This window comes from Olea europaea, chromosome 14 (genome assembly GCF_002742605.1).
Source record: "Olea europaea var. sylvestris chromosome 14, O_europaea_v1, whole genome shotgun sequence".
Lineage (NCBI taxonomy): Eukaryota > Viridiplantae > Streptophyta > Magnoliopsida > Lamiales > Oleaceae > Olea > Olea europaea.
Genome location: NC_036250.1, coordinates 8,768,108 through 8,782,129, shown reverse-complemented (window position 1 = coordinate 8,782,129; position 14,022 = coordinate 8,768,108).

The following is a 14,022-nucleotide window of genomic DNA, read 5'->3' as shown; positions in this document are numbered from 1 at the left end:
AAAAGAATTAGCCTTCTTCAAGATTTATTAATCTCAAAGAATCAGCAAACTTATTGATAGGAATTACCTTGGTTCCAGCATCTGCAGGGTTTACCTTGATAGATATTTTTGTCAATTTAATATCACCTCTATCTATGATATCTCTAATAAAATGAAACTTTACATCTATATGCTTTGATCTATCATGCAAGATTGGATTTTTACTTATAAAAATTGCACTTTGGTTGTCAGAACATAGCTCCACCTCATTTTCTACAAGACCTAACTCACCAAGTAATCCCTTTAACCATAACCCCTCTTTAACAGCCTCAGTTGCAGCAATATATTCAGTCTCAGTTGAAGATAATGCAACCGGTTTTTGAAGTTGGGATTTCCAGCTAATGCATGTGTTATTAATGACATAAAAATATGCAGTTGTGGACTTCCTGTTATCAGGATTTCCAGCAAAGTCTGAATCTACATAACCCTTAAGTCTAAGTCCATTTTTATCAGTTTTGAACATTAAACCTAATTGGCTAGTACCTTTTAAGTATTTAATCAGATTTTTCATACATTGCCAATGTATTTCACCTGGGTTACTCATAAGTCTGCTTAACACACTCACAGCAAAAGCAATATCAGGTCTAGTACATACCATAATATACATAACAGATCCAACAGTATTAGAGTATGGAACATTCATCATCCTATTATGTTCTTCTTCAGTTTTTGGTGAGTGATTAACAGATAGTTTCATGCACGAAGATAGAGGTAGACTAACAGGTTTAGAATCATGAAGAGAAAATCTTTTTACTACCTTATCAATATAAGATTTTTGAGTTAGGAACAATTTTCCATTTATTCTATCCCTTTTTATTTCCATGCCCAAAATTTTTCTAGCTGGTCCAAGGTCTTTCATTTCAAATTCAGATTTCAGATTTTCTTTAATTTGATTGAGTGTAACAGAATTATGTCCAGCTAGGAGCATATCATCAACATACAAGAGAACATAGAAAATTCAGATTTACCATCTTTCTTAAAATAAAAACAGGGACCATATTCAAATTTCTTAAAGTCTAAACCTTGTATAAACGAGTCAAATCTTTTATACCACTGCCTAGGAGCTTGTTTTAGGCCATACAAGGATTTTTTTAAGAGACACACTAAGTTCCCCTTTCCTTTTACTTCAAAACCCTTTGGTTGAGTCATATGTATGGTTTCATCCAAAAAACCATACAAGAAGCAGTTTTCACATCAAGTTGTTCTAACTCCAAGTTAAACTGTGTCACTAAGGCAAGTAGGATTCTAATGGATGTATATTTAACCGGTGAAAAAATTTCAGTGTAGTCTATCCCTTCTCTTTGATTGAAGCCTTTTGCTACAAGTCTTGCCTTGTACCTTTTATCACTAGTTTCAATCTCACCTTCTTTAATCTTATAGACCCATTTACAATCAATCAATTTGCAATCTTTTGGTCTTTCAACTAAAATCCAGGTTTGATTTTTATAGAGGGAGTTCATTTCCTCTTTCATTGCAGCATTCCACTTAGGGAATTCCTTAGAGGAGATAGCCTCTTCATAAGAGGTAGGTTCTGAATCAAACAAATCAGACTCGGACTGATCAGTTGCAAAATCAGCATATTGATACCTAGTAGGAGGCTTGATTTGCCTCCTATCTCTGTCCCTAGCAAGCTGGTAGTCCTGCAGGTCATGTGCAGGCTCCAAACATTGCTCATTTTCAGGGATATCATCATCTATAGTAATCTGTGGTTCCACCTGATGTGGCTCTACCTCAAACTGAGCCTGGTCATTTATGTTTTGGGTATCAAAATTGATTTCTGTGATAACAAAATCATCATTTCCTAATCTTTCATCAGATTTGTCACTAAGACAAGGAAAGACATCTTCGTTAAAAATAACAGATCTACTTATTATCACTTTATAACCTCTCACATCTTTTAACCACAGTCTATACCCTTTAACACCTTCTCCATATCCTAAGAACACACCCTTCAGAGATCTAGGATCCAGTTTTGATTCAGTGTGATGTGCATAAGCTGCACATCCAAAAGTTCTTAGGTAGGAATAATTTGGGATTGTGCCAGACCAGATTTGTTCAGGAATCTGATTATTCAAAAAGCTGGATGGACATCTATTAATTAGATAACATGCAGTTTTTACTGCTCCTCCCCAGAAGACTTTTGGTAGGCCAGAACTAATTAACATACATCTGGTCCTCTCAAGAATGGTTCTATTTAACCTCTTAACAACTCCATTTTGCTGAGGGGTATAGATTACAGTTCTATGTCTCATAATCCCTTGTTTTCCACAATACTGATCAAATTCTGTGTTACAAAATTCAAGACCGTTGTCAGTTCTTAAAAATTTTATCTTCTTACCAGTCTGATTTTCAATTAATACATTCCATTCTTTGAAAATTGCAAAATTATCAGACTTAGATTTTAATAAGAAAATCCATATTTTTCTGGAATAGTCATCAGTGATAAGAAGATAATATCTATAACCAGAGATAGTTGAAACAGGTGCAGGTCCCCATAAATCAGAATGTATGTATTCAAGGACATCTTAGGATTTGTGCAGCCCTACCTTGAAATGCAGTCTGACTTGCTTTCCCATTATACAGTGTTCACAAAAGGTTAGTTTTTGAACGCTGTCTCTTCCAAATGCCCCTGGATGTGATAGATTTTTCAAACCTTTTTCACCTAAATGGCCAAGTCTTTTATGCCATAATTCTGATTTATCGGGATGTGTGACAAAATTCACAGCATTATTAGGTGAGATTATTTCGGCACCTAATATATAAATCCCATTATACTTGGGTGAACTAACAATTAGTTCCTGATCTCTTTTTATATTTGTAAAACCATTCTTTATTTCAATTTGATAATATTAATCATCAAGAACTCCTAGGGATATGAGATTTCTTCGAAGTGCTGGCACATATCTAGTATGTTTCAACAGCATGTGATGACCATTTTTGAGTTTCAGCAACACATTGCCAACACCCTTTACTTGACATGACTCGTCATTTCCAACTTTTATCGATCCTCCATCAAGACTACAAAAGTCTGAGAGGCAGTCAATATTGGGTGTCATATGGAAAGAGCATCCTGAATCTAGGACCCAATCCTGATTACTTCTTTCAGTTACAGACACATAGGCAACCCCATTATTGATTCCAGCTTCTTTTTGATTAGCAGCAATGGCTAAAGAAGCATTTTCAGTGTTAGACCCATTTCTTTGATCATTGGCCTTTTTGAAATAGTCCTTTATATAGTGCCCAGTCCTACCATAGTAGAAGCATTTTCTATTGTTTGTGTTGTTTGGTTTTCCTTTATTTGGTTTCTTGTCCTTAACTCTTGTGTTACTCCATTTTCTTTTGATGAAGTTTTTATCCTTGTTAAAATTAGAATGACTGAAATTACTCACACCCTTCATGTGGGTCTTTTGGTTTGATTGCACACCCATAGTATTGAACACCACTTTGTGTTCAGATTTAGATTCCAGTTTTCTACTTAGGAGAGAACTGTGGATTATTTCAACAGTGAGATCACTCTTACCATACTCTAGGGCGTTTCTTATATCTTTATATTTATCTCCTAAAGCATTAAGTAGACCAACAACTTTTTGTTCATCAGATATCTTTTCATCACAGTTCACTAAGTCTTGTGTGATCCTATTGAATTTATCCATGCTATCTTCTATTTCAAGGTTAGGGTCAAACTTAAAGCTGAAGAATTGTCGCCATAGAAAACACTTATTTGGTACAGTCTTTGTGAGATAATGTTTTTCTAAGGCAGTCCAAAGTTCTACAGCAGTACTAGTTTCTCCTACTTTCCTAATCACAGAATCAGACAAATGCAGGAACAAAGTGCTCCAGGCCAGTTCATCTTGTTCAGTTTTCCTAACCTCAGGTAGGTTTTCTGGCCAAGATTCATCAATGGCCTTATTACATTTCAACTGTAGCATAAGGGCTCTCATTTTTTGGCGCCAGAGACTAAAGTCTCCTTTGCCATCCCAAATTTGGACATCTACCTTAGAGTTCATTGTGTGCAGTGATATATATATATATATATATATCAAAACAGTGCACAAGTAGATACAACAAACAAAATTTATCCCACAACAATTATTCAGTCAACAGTATGTCACAGCAGATCAATGTCAATTTATTCCAATTTCACAATTTCATATTACTTGTGCTCTAGTGTGATGTGTACATAAGTATGTCACATAGATCAATACAGATTAATAACACATATCACTAAGCATACAATGGAGTTTTTTTTTTTAAATAGTTACACACAGTAAGCTATCAAATGGTATAATAAAAATATTTATACCTTTCGTAGGGAATTATTTTCAGGTGAAAACTGTAATTCACACCTGAGGAGATCAAAAGAAAAATATTAGTGCAATTTAACAAATGAGTATGCAATTCAGGAATACAGTATTTCAATTCTGGGTATTGCTAGAATTCACACACACAAGTGGCATAGGTTTCAAGAATCGAAGCCCTAATCCCCAAAGATTCTAGGGTTCTCATAGGGACCCCTAGACAGAGGAAGATTTAGGGGAGATTCAGCTTGAGACCTTGTTTTTTTTTTTTTTTTTTTTTTTAGAAAAAAATTTTGTTACCCCAAACTAATTCACTGCAAGTGTTTGCAGGTAACCCCAAGGGATCACACGAAACTACAAGATTTCAAAATAATACTCAAGAGGCACTGATGATCACAAGACCCCAACAAAAAATCACTTGACAAAACCTGAACAGAGGATTATTTGATAAAATACCGTAGGTTCCAGAAAAGTAAAATTATATATCTTCCTTTTACTTTTTAAGAGAACAACAAAACAGCTCAAGATCTCGATATTTTTAGAGAAATACACCCAAAGGACAGCTTCCTTTCCTTTAAAAAAAATTTCTTTTACGAACCAAAAATAAAGAAAAAAGGGCATAAACAAAAAAATAAAGTTGACTGTTGGCAGATCTGAAAAGATCTGCCGTTTTTCTTTTTGGCCGGAGAACCTCTCTTGGTTCCAGTTTCAGAACCCTAAACTCAAAGAGTCTGAAAACGACAACAACAATTTTTCCAAAAGCTCTGATACCACTGTAGGTTCAGAATCGAAGTCAAAGATGCAAGAAATCGCAAAAATATACAAGATCAAGTGTAGATCTGAAAAACACAAAAATAAGAACACAGCGATTTTTCGGCCTAAACCCCGAGGTTCAACAACTTCTCAGTTGTCTAATCCCCGTTGAGCATCCACAAAGGAATAAGCTTAAATCCACTAAAAAAATCGGCCAAGAACAGCTTCAACAATACACGGAACGCAGAGTTCAGTTCACGGCCAACACATGGCCTTGTTACAAACAGGATGGACTCATACAAGAGTTCATCAACTCTCAAACTCTCAAAAATTACACACGATTTCAGAGATTCACGAAGAAAGAAATTACAGAGAGAGAATAGAGAATTCTAGAAGCTGTTCGAGAAAATGAAAGTAAAACCCTACAAGTTTCTAACCCTAATATGTGTGAAAATGATCACTTCTCCATCCAACGGTTTTATTTTTGCCAAGTGTCATCATCCTAGAAGAAACGTTACCTGTAATTTGTTAGAAACACGCCTTTGTTATATTAGAACGTTGGGCGGCTCTGACTTCTTGTTGGGCCTCCAGCTTTTAAATGGGCTGATCCCACACAAACAGCAACCAAAAACTTACACATTCATGTAAATAAAATAATATTTTCAAAAGGAAATAAATGTCTTGCTAAATGTAAAAAGCAAAAGAAATCGCATGTCAATTTCTATCATTTAGAGCAAGAAAGTTTGGTTCAGGATTTGGATTTTATGTTTGATAATTCATGATAAAATTCCAAAGAAATAATATCGATATATTCGTGGACTTACGGTTGTCGTATATTGGATTGACACGATTTGTTACTATTAAGAGAGGAGAGCTACACGATATAATTATGATATATCTTTTTTAGTTTCTAATTTGTTTATATTCTACGCACTAAATACATTATGCTGACGTTATTTTTTCAAACAAATACTAGTTTAAAACTAAGGACCATGTTATATGTATCGAATTTTTTTACCTAATCCCTCATCAACTAATTACAATAGGGGGTGGAAACCACATTTTTGGGATTTATTTTTTTTATTCACGTGAATCCTGCGTGCATGTGAGAGGAGGTAAATAATTTGGTTCACTTTTGGGTGTATAAATAGAATTATTCTAAAACTAAATATTTTGTGGGGAGTAAAGCTTAAATATCTATGAGGACTTTTTAACATGTAAATGAGAATACAAATTTTATTTTTCGAGTTAAATTATCGGATAGATATCGGATTCTAAACTTGTATATTTTATTGGACACTTATTTTCATCTTTCATTACACAAAAGATCATTTTCATCCATTTTTCAATTAAAAGCTGTAAATGACGAATATACCCTTTATGTAAATAAAATAAACAACAAAAAAATAAAAATAAAGAACTAATTGCAATCATAGTCCAATTTTTTTTTTTTAAAAGTGCAGATGAGTCCCAAATAAATTAGTAGAAGGGTAATTAGCACATAATTTTTCTACCTTTCACTGTTATTGTGAAAAGCATTCATATATTTCATTTTTAACATTTTTACCCTTTATTTCACCATCGATTACGCAAACCATCATTCCTATTCGTTTTCATCCATTTTTCCATTTAAAAATTGTAAAATGACGAATATACCCTTCTATTTAAAAAAATAATAAAGAACTAATTGCAATCATAGTTTCAATATTTTTTAAAGTGCAAACGAGTCCTAAAAAAAATTATTAAAAATAGAAATTTAAAAAAAAAATTAAAAAAGTGCAAATGAGTCCCAAATAAATTATTAAAAAATTAGAAATTTAAAAAAAAAATTTCTTTATATTTCTCTTTTATTTAAATAGGATGGTGTATTTGTCATTTCTCTGCTTTTATTGACAAATTGGATGAAAATAGATAGAAATGATGGTTTGAGCAATTAAAGGTGCAACGAAGGGTGAAAATGTTAAAAAATAAAAGGTATGGACATTTTTCACAATAATAGTGAAAGGTAGGGACATTATATGCTAATTATCCCTTTATTAATATATTTGGGACTCGTTTGCACTTTTTTTTTTAAAAAAATTTGGGACTACAATTACAATTAGTTCTTTCTCTTTTTTGTTTTATTTAAATAGAATAGTACATTCTTCATTTTATAGCTTTTAATTTGGAAAATACATGGAAAAGACCTTTTGCGTAATGAAAGATGAAAACAATGGTGAATATGCAAAATAAAAATAAAAATAAGTGGTAATAATAATAATAATAATAATAGAATGAAAGATAAGGACATTATTTACAATAATAGTGAAAGGTAAGGACATTATGTGCTAATTACCCTTCTTCTAAACACTGCCAATATATAGTGTGATAACCAACGAAAATTCATTGCTTCATATAACTAATTACATTTTAATGATCGACATTGTAAAATAACTCAATCGTATACATTCCTAACTCTGAAAGCAAAGGATTATGCAAGATTTTGTACCCCATTTCTCTTCACTCCTTTATACAAACCATTAAGGTGATAGGCAACTAGTTGAAACCCTTGGACAACTCGCCCCGAAGTGACTATGTCACATTTTTGAGATAATTAGCATCTGCATTACTTTTTCGCCAATTATTTATTGAGATGATGCATCACCTCTCTGATGCAGTGTATTTTCTGTGTGATGAAGATATGCTACTTGTCCATCGAGAAAATATTCAATTTATTTGCATCTTCATAACCTCATCGCCAGTCATTATTTCGGAGATGCATCACCTCTCTGTTGTAGTGCATTTTCGATGTGATTGACACCGTGAAAGGCATCTTACATGGGGTCCGGTCGAATTTCAATGCCAACATATGAGTCTTGAGATAAATTATCTTCATGGAATAGAACGAAACTTAAAGACGGCCAGCTATACTTGAGTTCAATGAAGAAACAGATTAAGCACTGCAGACTTTTAATATATTTGATTCTTTATTATCGCCAACCTATGTGTGTCAAAGATGAACATCTATTGTCACTCTCGAAGATATTTAAAGTTGTTGAGAATCGGTCGGCCAAATAATAAAGACGAAAAAATAAGAGTAATATGAAAAATAATATACCACAAGAACATAAGATTTATGTGGAAGAAGAGGAGAATTTTAATATACCAAGAAATTAAAATTATTTTACAAGTTTGATACTACCAATCTAAATCTAAACAATTATATCAAGTTTCTAAGGTATATAACAATGATCTTATTGTTAGTTGAGCCTATAAAGAACCGACACCTCGTGGTGTTGGGAATCTACTTATACATGCACAGCGAAAAATTAAATTTATTTTGATTCCCACCGAGAATCCCTTTGTGTTTAGATAGAAATAGTGATAAAGATTGTATATTTGAAGAATTTTGCAAACCTTTTGCTTTTCTTCTCGTTCCAGCAATCTTGATTTGCCACCACAATTGTCCAATTGTCCAGCCTCCAACGGTGATCCACACAGAGAATAAGATTGCAGCTTCTAGGGTTTTTTCCTCTTGTACCAGCAAGAATAATGAAAATCATATGGATCTCAAGCCCTAGCCATGTATTTATATAAACCCAAACGGGCTCGGCCCGGTCGGTCCGGTCCAATATTTAATTAATCCAATTAATTAAACTCGATCCGTGAATTAATTAATCCAATTAATTAATTCGGGAATATAAATAACAAATCTAATTAATTAATTTATCCAACGATTGTTAAATTAACCAATTAACAATTTGCAATCTTCCAATTCTCTTTTGTGTGCGACCCATTAGGTTCCCGACCACGATGTCTAACGACGTGAAATATTATTTTGATCTAATTAAAATTGATAAATTAAAACACTCTTTTAATTTATCGTCAATTCACACTCGCCGTCCCTAATTGACATATAGCAATGTGTCAGCGAAATACATGTGACGGAAAATGTCACGTGGTATGACAAAACCAAATTCGTTCGTTTACCGTGAAACTATAATCCCTTCGTCATTATAATCCGATCAATTACGAGATATGGAATTGTGTCAATCTCGATCATCGATCATATCTTTCACTCCACTACTAAATCAATATAAGTCGAAAACTCCTTTTCTATTTATGAATACACCATGGCCAAGAATTTCATCATCGACTTAATTGAATGAAACGCAAATCATAATCTCCTATTATCTAAAAGTGACGAATCCTTTATTGATCAATCACAACCTTCATACGATTCTTGACGTACCCGAACGATGTTGTGTTAGCGGCCATTTTCAAAGCAACATCGAACACTGCCAAAGTATGACTGTCCTCATATAAGGTACCATGACGACCTCAAGTCAAAGTACCAATTCCACTACCGAACGTTAGAGATTAACCACTGACACTCAGATAGTTATCCATGTGGAATCTCTCGACGGGTCTCCAATGTTTTGTTCTATAACAAAACATCTCTCGACGGGTCTCCAATGTTTTGTTCTATAACAAAACATCCACGTGTTCATTTAAGTGTCACCACATTTTAGCTTGTGAGATCAGCTACTTACTTCACAAGTAAGAAATGCCACACGTGATAGTCTATCCATAATAACGATATCCGTATCTCGTTATTACTTATGACCATGGATGATTTAAGATTCAATCAGATGTAATTTGTATCTCACAATCACAACTCCTTGTGATTAACAAATTACGAAGATTTGAATCTTCGGACACTATTATTTATTTAATTATCTATTAATCAAATACTAAATCTATCATTAAATTAAATTAAATATATATCAAAAGTATTTATGTCCAAAATTGATTGGACCTAGGGCATAATACTTACAAACTCTCACTTGCACTATATCCAATCACTTATGTATCCAATATCATAAGTCTACATGACGATCATGCTTATGCTACGACAACTCTTTGTCAGTGGATCTGTAATATTGTTAAATGTGAGAATTTATTCTTCTCTTTACGTCATTTCTATGTATTATGAGATTATATCGCCTTAATACATGTTTGGATCATTGATGAGATCTTAATTCCTTAGCTTTCACAATGGCTCTATTGTTATCACAATACAATGGTATGTGATCAACAATATCAGGAACTACTCCAAGTTCATTTATGAACATCATGATCCAGATTGCAATTCTTTGCTACTTCTAAAGTAACCATGTATAAAGTTTCTACTATTGAATCAACGGTTGCTTCATGTTTGGAACATTTCCAACATACCGCTTAAAAGTAAACCAGTTTCTCCATATGAAATCTTCTCAAGATTTCATCTATATAAATTGAGATGAGTTAAGTAATCTTCTAGATCTCCTTTTATAGATCAAGTTGCTTATCCCATATCGTTCATGAATAAATCCTTTAACAACAATTATTTCTACAATTGAAACATAAGAATGTCGTTTTCTATAATATTAGGAATACGACAATGCTCTCACTATCTTCTTGTAAACACACAATTCGTCTTCAAATTTAATAAAATCAAACACTTTGACTTTTTCCATCAAATCGAAGATTTCAACTCCATAGAGACTTATCTTAATCTTTAGTTACGAAATGGACTTTAGCAAGGCCACAGGAGAAAGGTTTCACCAAGGTCAACACTTAACATTTGCTTCTAACCTTACTTTGTATTTATGGATATTCACATCCACATCGACCCTTCCCTTGTAAATTATTTACAAAACCTTATGAGTTTTATTCCATCAGGAGGCTCGACCGAGGTCCAAACCTTGTTCACATACGCCGAGTTCATCTCGAGTATCATGGCCTCTTACTGTCTCTTTTAACTCTACACTTGACTTTATTTTGTTGCAACTAGCAGGTTCATTATCCTGGATCACTAATACCTGATTAATGATCATGGATTTGCACCTTCTTGAAGGTCGAATGATCTTACTAGATTCACATAGAGCTGTCATGTCCTCAAGAGTCTTTACTTCCTGATCCAAAGTATGTCCCATATCAGATATGGGATCAAACTCGAATTTATCTACTTGGTTAACTATATCTGTGGACTCTTAAACTCTTTCAAATTCTATTTTGCTCCCACTATCCTCCCTAGAGTAAACATTTTCTCTAAGAAGACAATATGTCGTGAGATGAAGACTTTCTTCACAATAATAAAATTTTTATTCAAATATCTGCTTTGAATATCCCACAAATATGTATTTATCGTATTTAGTCTCAAACTTATCCGATTCAAAGCGCTTCAAATAAGCGTCATGGCCCTAACTTTCATATAAGATAAATTGGGACTATTGCCTTTCCATAACTCGTATGGAGTCTGTTAATCAATTTAGATGTGACACGATTTAGTGTGTTGCACACTGCAATCAATGCATGACTCCAAAACAATTTTGGGAGATATGCATGGCTTGTTATTAATCGCATTATATCTAATAATTAACGATTCCTCCTTTTAGATACACCATCTTTCTGCAGTGTATATGAAGGAGTCCACTGCAAGAGAATTTCATTCTCTCTTAGATAATCTATATTTTATCATTAAGATACTCTCATTTGATCGAATCTTAATGTGAGTGTATCTTTACCTATTTGTTTCTCTACTTCTAGTTTGAACCCCTTGAACTTTTCAAGAGTTTCATGTTTGAGTTTTCATCAAGTATACATAATCATTGATGAAATAAGAGAAACATTACCTAACATTAATTGACACGAGTTCATATGCATCACTATGTATTAGACCAGTAATTATGCTGACCTTTCTTCTTTTCGAGTAAAAGAAGATTTGGTCATTGTGCCAGACATGCATAATTTGTACTTGTCAAAATCAATTAATCCCAAGTATACATCTCTGTGTAACTTTGGAATTGTTTTTCATCTATATGACAAAGTCCGTCATGCCAGATTTAGGTAATAATTAGATTATCACATTTATGCCTTATTATTTCTATACTCATTATAGAATCTTTAGTATTAAAGAATATAAACGTCGTTTTGTAATTTACCATAGCCATTAGGATGTTTATCAAGATAAATGAGAACAAATATTGTCCTTAACATTTAAATAGTTCATGTCTGAATATGAAATTCATTTTAATGTTCCAGGTATAGTTGGTATAAAGCGACATTTTTCTAATTCCAGTACTAAACCAAAAGGCAATGGCAAGAAGTATAATCATACAGGCAATGCAGCAACATTTGCTCATCTCTAACATGTATGTCAACTTCTCCCTTTTGCAGTGGTCTACTTCTTTTTAGTTTCTCCATATTTGTATAAATACGAAATTTACATCTGGTATCCAATACCTAAGAAACTCGTGAAGTAGACGTAAGTTACGTAATTTTCTTTCCAATGACCTTTCATTCTATAATAAAACCAAGGGTCATTAGATTTGGTATTGTCCTTCGATTAGACTATCTTAACCATATTGGACACTTTCACAAAGCCCCTTTAGACTTTCTCTTAATCTCTTTAGAGGAATCAATGACATGTTAAGCAACTCAATAATTGTGCATTCGAGTTTATTCACGTTAAATTCATAATTAGTTGTGAATAGCTCTCTCTGACAGGGATTGCAGAACTAAGTCACTACTTAGTTTATGGTTTATGATTGAACTTAATTGAGACATTTCTCAACGTCAATCATCTTCAGTATCTAAGCATCGATTGAAGATTACTCTGTTATTTTGCACTGGTATAGTTATTTGGAAGTCTCATATCCTTCCACACATGATTATTATCATACAACTCTTTGTAATGAACAATTATGTGTTAACATCTATACTTTCAAGTTGCATTTTTAACTCAGTGACATAGTTGCAAACATCACATGCGTTCAATACTATCTCATCACTGTGTTTATTATAGTAGCCACATTTTCTTTAGTTGAGTCGTCAACAGGTGTTACTGGAAAATGGCTACTTAAGGACAACCAACTTTCTCATGCCTGAGAACAATTCTCAAATTGCAGTGCCAATCAAAAGATTTAATTTGGTTGTTGGCATTCAGTATGCCATTCAAAACATATGGTTACTCACGATTCAATAAATATGAATGATGAAAAGAAAAAGAATAATATATAAAACGCATCAATTAATTTAACATAGACTTTTATTAAATTAATTATGCTCCCACTGTTTAATTCAAATTTATGACCCTCTAACATAAATTTATGGAGTCCATACTCAACTCTCAGTGGGCTGGGATTCCATCTGTTATACTAAGACCTTGGGTGTACTCAACAAACCTTAATATAACATTTGGGTAAATACTATTATCAATTGTATCTCCATACAACTCTCAGATCATTAAGCTGGCAACTTTTTGTCTTCACACATCTTATGTGTTAGCTTAACATGCCTAGACTTTGATTTTTCACTATAATGATGGAAGGCAATTATAAATGTGACTTAATATTTTATGGAGGGATTTTGCATTCAAGGGTCTCATTGTAACAATTATATATATTTTATTATACATCTACCACGCAAATAAATATATATAAATCATAATATAATAGTGTGGACGATAATGACTTTTACTATTTAGTCTTCCCGAGCCATAAGGATGACTAGTTGGTCAATTCCTAGGAGGTATTACACTGATCAATATCAATGCGCCATCTCCATGGTCTCCTCCTCTTCTTATTTTTTCAATTAGTCCAATTACAATCTGTATCCTATACTAGTTGGCACGCAGGCCTAAATGAAATTGGACTCGCAGGCCTACAACAATAATAGTAATAACGGACTCGCAGACCCAAAATGATTAAGAGCTCGCAGACCCAAAATAATAATAATAATAACGGGCTTGCAGGCTCAGAAAACAATAAGAATAAAAATTTACCATTCAACACATCCATATGGTCGAGTCCATAATCGTCCACTAATAATACATTTATCATATAAATGTATACCCATATAATATCTAATATTATATGCAAATAAGTTTCAAGTTTCAAGTTTCAAACAA